At 41.9% G+C, this 7,720-nt stretch overlaps 1 long non-coding RNA gene across 2 annotated transcripts in view; it reads left to right on the top strand.

Annotated features, from left to right (window-relative positions):
- The first annotated feature begins 422 nt into the window (after nucleotides 1–422).
- LOC103876837 overlaps nucleotides 423–7,720 on the top strand; it is a 54,120-nt gene continuing 46,822 nt past the window's right edge. Inside the window, exon 1 of one of the 2 annotated variants that reach the window (XR_002516591.2) lies at nucleotides 423–549. This is a non-coding gene — a long non-coding RNA (uncharacterized LOC103876837). Of the gene's footprint in view, nucleotides 550–3,461; nucleotides 4,362–7,720 lie in introns of those variants that run through there. The other variant, XR_002516592.2, reaches the window with a different exon arrangement.

Here is a 7,720-nt window from a genome sequence, read left to right as displayed (position 1 = left end):
TTAAAAAGGGCTCCAAACTACTTTGTATTCTACTTTGAAATTTTTCAGACTTAAACAAATAGGGCTTTTTCAGTCAAGCAGCAGGGCTCATGGCTGCCCCGGCATCTCCACTCCCTGACTTCATCTCTGCTGGCTTTTGCGTCCTCACTCTCAGGCAACCCCCATCCCACCTTGACCTGCTTTTCTGGTCTGACTCTTTCTGTTCCTCCTCGCTCTTCAAAAGTGTATGCTGTAGCACCAACCCTACTAAAAACCTGTTCCACACACACACACACACACACACGCACACACACACACACGCACACGCACGCACACACGCGCGCACACGGGCACAGGCGCACGCACCCACAGGCACGCGCACGCGCACACGCGCACGCGGGCACAGGCGCACGCACCCACAGGCACGCGCACGCACCCACAGGCACGCGCACGCACACACGCGCGCACGGCACAGGCATTCCTCTCACTCCCTTCCACTATGCCAAGCTCTTTTGTGCTTTTGAGTCTTTGCTCACACAGAAAAGAAAGTCAGTGTGGAAGATCTCAAAGGTCAGTGTATCAACAACACATTTCTTAAAGAAAAGTTTTTGTTTTTCCCTTCGTGATAACTCAGCCTTGCCCAAAGGCCTAGCTGTCATTTCTAGCAAGCCCCAGCTAGATGGCCCTGGTACTTTCTCCCACTCTCTTTTTCTTCTGGGTTAGTATCCTAGGGCTGCCATGGCAAGTACTACAAAGTGAGCGGCTTAAAACAATAGAAATCTACTTTTTCATAGTCTAGAAGTCTGAAATCCAGGTCCCAACAAGTTTGGTTCCTTCTGGAGGCTCTGAGGGAGAAACTGTTCCGTGTTTGGGATGGCAATAGTAGCTTAAAATGGTGACCTCTGTAGACATCCTTGAAGCTAGTGATGGCCATGTGTCCCAGTTCTGGCAATGAAAAAAATACAGACAGAAGTTTGCTGAGTGCAAGATCTAGGAAATCTGTTATTTTCCTAAAAACAAGGGATAGGCTCAACTAACTTGTAAGTTTGCCCTTCACTCTTCCTACTCCCTCTTGATTGCACTGTGGATGTGATGTTTGCAAATATAGCAGTTATCTTGTGGACATGTTGCAGAGAACAGCAAGCCAGGGGTGGCTGAACAAAGATGGGTAGAAGAAGCCTCGCTCTTTGATAGGTTAAAGGAGCTACAATGCCAACCCTGGCAGTCCACGACTGACTTGGTTTGTCCTTTTTTTTTTGAGACAGAGTCTCGCTCTGTCTCCTAGGCATGATCTTGACTCACCGCAACATTTGCCTCCCAGGTTCAAGTGATTCTCCCGCCTCAGCTGAGGTTACAGGCGGGCGCCACCGTGCCCAGCAAATTTTTGTATCTTTAGTACAGACAGGGTTTCACCATGTTGGCCAGGTTGGTCTCGAACTCGTGACCTCAGGTGATCCACCCGCCTCGGCCTTCCAAAGTACTGGGATTACAGGTGTGAGCCACTGCGTCTGGCCTCTTTTTTTAATTGAGATGGAGTCTCACTCTGTCGCCCAGGCTGGAGTACAGTGGTGCCATCTTGGCTCACTACCACCTCCGCCTCCCAGGTTACACCAATTCTCCTGTCTCAGCCTCCCAAGTAGCTGGGACTATAGGCACCCATCACTATGCCTGGATACCTTTTTTTTTTTTTTTTTTATTTTTAGTAGAGATGTGGTTTCGCTTTATATTGGCCAGGCCCCACCTCAGGTGATCCGCCTGCCTCTGCTTCCCAAAGTGCTGGGATTACAGGCCTGAGGCACCGTGCCTGGCCTGAAGAATCTTTTCAAATGCAACAGGGAGAGGTAAGGTTATATCAGAATGTTTTCAACTGTAAGTATTCAAGGTAGTTGGAAACAGTAAAGAAATGTATTACCTCATATAACAAGAAGTCCCAAGATAGAGTGGCTCCCCAGTCAGTTAATTCATTGACTCGAAGATGTTATCAAGGGCCCAGTTGTTTTTTCATCTTCCTCTCTGCTACTTTCAGCATGTTGACTTGATCTCTCTCTCTCTCTTTTTTTTTTTCTGTTGCTTCTCTTGTGGTTGAAAGAAGCTACTGCAGATCCAGGCCTCAGTGAGATATGACAGTATCCAGTGGAAACAGAGTGAACACCATTTTTCTTTTTCTTTTTTTTTTTTTGCCAGTAACTAAAACCTTTCACAGAAGCCATGTAGCACACTTCATGTCTTTTTGTCCTAATCCAAGCATTGGCAAGAAGAATTAATTCATTTGTTCGCTCTTCACATATTTATTGAATGTCTATTATGTGTCACTGGAGTTAGGAAGCCTCAGATGGCAAAACAGGGAAAAATCATACAGCTTATATTCTAGTGGAAAGAGGTTAAAAAAAGAACCAAATGAGTAAAGTGGTGATAAATGTTATTGGGACACACTGGGGCCTATTGTGGGGAGGGGAGGGGGGGAAGGGATAGCATTAGGAGATATACCTAATGTAAATGATGAGTTAATAGGTACAGCACACCAACACGGCACATGTATACATATGTAACAAACCTGCACGTTGTGCACATGTACCCTAGAACTTAAAGTCTAATAAAAAAAAAAAGTGCAATGGGAAAGGGAGATAAGTCATCCTGGTTAGGGAGCAGTAGGGAAGGGATCAGATAATTGGGTTTGACCAGTGAGAAAACATCCGCTGGGGCTGGAACTGAGGCTAAAGATCACCACACCTGAAGCAGATGGTCCCTTGGAAAAGGAAAATGAATACAAATGAGGTTCTCTTAGGAAGAAGGAAGTGAGAGACAGTTGTTAAACAGGCAGTTACCGGTAAGGGCACGCTATGGAAGTTGTGGGGCACAGTGCAGAATGAAAATGCGGAGTTCTTATTCAAAAAGTAGGAAAAAGTATCACTAAAGGAGACAAATGTAACTGTCTTTTTACTTTCTTTCACAGTCTTTTTGTTGACCTGTTATGGTGGTTTTAATTTGCTATTTAATATCTTTATAGGTAAAGAAAAATGGAAAATTTCAATTATTAGCATGAATTTTATTATTCATTTTGATATTGTGCAATGCCTGTTTTAAATGCAAACATAAGAGCTTTTAACTAATGTGTGGAATCACCAAAACTATAGTTCCTATTTTTGTGGCTCCTACATGCACACACATTTTATTCTTACCAGAACAGTGGAAATGACCCACAAAACAAACTCAATTGTCTTATTTCATTGCCTTTTTAAAAAATTTTATTTTTGAGACGGAATCTGGCTCTGTTGCCCAGGCTGGAGTGCAGTAGCACAATCTGGCTTTGGCTCACTGTAGCCTCCATCTCCCGGGTTGAAGCGATTCTCCAGCCTCAGCCTCCTGAGCAACTAAGATTACAGGTGCACACCACCACACCCGGCTAATTTTTGTATTTTTATAGAGACGAAGTTTCACCATGTTGACCAGGCTGGTCTCAAACTCCTAACCTTAAGTAATCTGCCCACCTTGGCCTCTCAAACAGCTGGGATTACAGGCATGAGCCACCACGCCTGGCCTTATTTCATTTCTTAATAGGTGCACGTTCTACCCATAGTTTCTACTTGTTATTTATTGATAAGTAAGGAAGTTACAGAGAGGAAAAGAAATTATGGGCTGTCCTATCTTTCCCTTTCTTTCTATGTTGTTCGTTTCCAGCGTAAGTGGTTGGCTAATATAGGAAAGTACATGAATAAGAAAGGAAATGGTAGGATTTCTTGATTGTTTGTGTTTCTTAGAATGTCATTGTCTTCTTTCTGCATTTAGAGCAGGATTTGGTTTGAACATAGAGTTTGGGGGTTTCAGTGCTCCCGTTAATCATAGATGTAACACACCTTGTACTGCCTGTGAATCTCCATAAGCTCTTATACGCCGTGGGTCCAGTTGAATACTGTGCTCATGGGGCATTGCTTTTCCCCAATTTTAGATTTCTGAGCAAAATAAATGCCACATTTTTAAAGCTGTGAAATTTTGTGGTGGTTTGTTATGTAGTGATAGTAACTGGCATATATACCAAAATAGGTCTGTACCTTTGAAAATGTAATCTCCTCAGTCATGACTCTCAACAAGGAAAGTGATACCTTAGAATCAACTGGGTCACATTTTCAAAATATAGAAAAACTCCATGACAATATATTTTATGATAACACGAATTTGGATATAACAAAATTGACTTCTGTCTTCCACCCCACCTTGTTCTCAAAATCCCCATCATATTTAACTTGGAGAAGAAAACTGCCACCTGGAGTGCCAAACTGCCACGGGGACCTAGACAGATTCCGATTGTGCCGCTGTAGCCCTGGAATTACCAGTTGGATTGCTGGTTAGACTCACTCTGTTAATTTATTTAATCTTGGATCAAGGTAATACTAAATTTTACGTTATTGAATATTTTGTACCCAACTTATTATGTTACAGTGGGGTTTTATGCATGGCTGACTGGATCAGTCCTTCCAAATTCATTTCCTCTTTCTAGATCCACAGGTAAACTACATTTCCCAGGGCCTTTGAGTCAATGTGGGGCAGCATGACTAATTCTTGCCGATAGAATGTGAGCAGGAATGAGGTGACATTTCCAGCTGGGACAGTTAGGAATGAATGTGCCTTCTCATTTTTTCCTCCCCTTGTTAACTGGATGGCACATTGTTGAAAATGGTGGATGCCCAGCATGGAAGAAGACTGAACCATCACTTAGAGGAGAGCTGCTTACCCCTCCCTGGGTTGTGGCATGAACAATAAATACACTTTTAAGATACTGAAATTTGGGAGTTTTAATTTTTACTCTAGCATAGCCCAGCCTATATAAGGAATTTAAAGGGGATTGCTGCTATAACCCTAAAATATGTGTGATTGGCTTAATAGTTGAATATAGGAGAATAAGGAAACTGATATTCTGGGCTGCAGAGATGGCAGATCTATGGTATAGACTGGTAAAGTATTTGGTAAAACTGCTTCCTGTGATATCTTGGGAGGTAGGCCATGGCCCTACTGAGCCAGCAGTTCTGGGGGAAATGATTATAAACAGCCAAAATGTTACTGCATGTTGGTTTCTATTTGCTGCATTTTGGGAAAGTATTACAAGAAAGAGATGAGGTTAGAAGATAATTGGCTGGTGTAACCAGAAATAAAAGAAATAAAGAGACTCTAAAAATTTGAGGCATTGAAAGGTTGGAAAAATCCAACGGCTTCTAGACTCCCAAATATAGGTAATAAGACTGAGACAAAGTCCTTGAATGACAGGCAAAGATTAGGTTAAGAACATGGCCATTCCATTCAAGGTTGATAGCCTCAAGGTAACCTGTTTTTATTTATTTCAGAGAAAGAGATATTGTGAGTGAAGGAGAAAAAAGAAAGGAAGGTTTGAGAAAGAACTTTGGGTTCTTATTAACGTAAGGCATGAGTTTATTGCAAACATACCATTTTTTGAGAAAATTATATTGCCACAGAATTCAACCTTTGAATGTTTCAGACTTAAAACAACCCTTAGGCTCCTAAAGGGCCACATGCAGGAGAAGTAGGCTATAAAATTTGTCCAGTCCCCAAGAAGGACAGGACATACACCTTCAGATGCGGGGAACAAGGAGAATAGGTTAGCTGGGTGTAGAGGTGCACGCCTGTGGTCCCAGCTACTCAGGAGTGTGAGGTGGGAGGATTGCTTGAGCCTAGGAGGTCAAGGCTGCAGGGAGCCATAATTCAATTACACTCTTTTTCTTTTTCTTGAGACAAGGTCTCACTTTGTCACCCAGTGTGGAGTGCAGTGGCATGATCTTGGCTCACTGCAACCTCCACTTCCGGGGTTCATGCGATTCTTCCACTTTAGCCTCCCAAGTAGCTGAGCCTACAGGTGTGTGACACCATGCCCAGTTAATCTTTTATTTTTTAGTAGAGACAGGTTTTCACCATGTTGGTCAGGCTGGTCTCGAACTCCTGACTTCAAGTGATCTACTCGCTTTGGGCTCCCAAAGTGCTGGGATTACAGGCACGAGCCACCGTGACTGGCCTCAATTATACTATTTTAGTTATTTAAAAATGTACAATTAAATTATTGACTGTCACAACCGTATGCTTTCGAATGCTAGATCTTATTCATTCTTTCTATTTTTTTTCTGTACTACCTGTTAAATATCCCCCCATCCCCCGCCTCCCCCACTACCCTTTCCAGTCTCTGGTAACCTTCATTCTATTCTCAATCTCCATGGATTCAATTGTTTTGATTTTTAGCTCCCACAAATGAGTGAAAACATACAAAGTTTGTCTTTCTGTGCATGGTTTATTTCACTTAATATAATGACCTCCACAGCTCTATTCACAAATGACAGGATCTCATTCTTTTTTTATGGCTGAATAGTACTCCACTGTGTATATGTAGCACATTTTCTTTATCCATTCACCTATTAATGGATACAGGTTGTTTCCAAATCTTCATTGTTGTGAATCGTGCTACAATAAACATGGGAGTGCAGATATCTCTTTGATATACTGATTTCCTTTCTTTTGAGTATATACCCAGCAGTGGAATTCCTGGATCATATGGTAGTTCTATTTTTAGCTTTTTGAGGAACCTCCAAACTATTCTCCGTAGTGGTTGTACTAATTTACCTTCCCATCAACAGCGTACAAGGATCCCCTTTTCTTCACGTTCTTGCTAGTATTTGTTATTGCCTGACTTTTGGATAAAAGCCATTTTAACTGAGGTGAGATGATATCTCATTGCGATTAAAAAAAAAAATAGAGACAGGGTCTTGCCATGTTGTCCAGGTTTGTCACAAACTCCTGGGTTCAAGCAATCCACCTGCCTCGGCCTCCTAATCTCATCTGGGATTACAGACTTGAACCACTGTGCTGGCCCATTGCAGTTTTGATCTGAATTTCTCTGATAATCAATTATGCTGAACACCTTTTCATATACTTATTTGCCGTTTATATGTATTCTTCTGAGAAATGTTTCTTCAAATATTTTGCCCATTTTAAATTGGATTATTAGATTTTTTTCTTATAGAGTTGTTTGAGCTCTTTATATATTCTGGTTATTAATCCTTGTCAGATGGTTAGTTTGCAAATATTTTCTCCCCCTGTACATTGTTTCTTCACTCTACTGATTATTTTCTTTGCTGTGCAGAAACTTTTTAACTTGATGTAACCCTATTTGTCCATTTTTGCTTTGATTGCCTGTGCTGGTAGGATATTACTCAAGAAATTATTTGCCCACTACAATGTCCTGGAGAGTTTCTCTAATGTTTTCTTATAGAGGTTTCATAGTTTAAAGTCTTAGAATGAAGTCTTCAATCCATTTTGATTTGATTTTGTTTTGTTTGTTTTGAGACAGTCTCATTCTGTCACCCAGGCTGGAGTGCAGTGGTGTGTTCTTGGCTTACTGCAACCTCCAAGTGATTCAGGTGCCTCAGCCTCTCAAGTAGCTGAGATTATAGGCACTTGCCACCATGCCTCCCTAATTTCTGTATTTTTAGTGTGGACAGGGTTTGCCATGTTGGTCAGGCTGGTCTTGAACTCCTGAGCTCAAGTGATCCACCCACCTTGGCCTTGCAAAGTGCTAGGATTATAGGTGTGAGCCACTATGCCTAGCTGATTTTATTTTATTTTTTAAATAGCAAGTGATAGGAGTCTAGTCTAGGTGTGAGGTAATATCCCATTCTCCTGCATACGGATACCCAGTTTTCCTGGCAACATTTATTGAAGAGACTGTCCTTTTCCCAGTGTATGT

The sequence above is a fragment of the Papio anubis genome, chromosome 14 (assembly GCF_008728515.1).
Source record: "Papio anubis isolate 15944 chromosome 14, Panubis1.0, whole genome shotgun sequence".
In the NCBI taxonomy this organism is placed as follows: Eukaryota; Metazoa; Chordata; class Mammalia; order Primates; family Cercopithecidae; genus Papio; species Papio anubis.
Note: the sequence above shows the minus strand (reverse complement) of the source record. Positions and strands in the feature narration are given on the sequence as shown.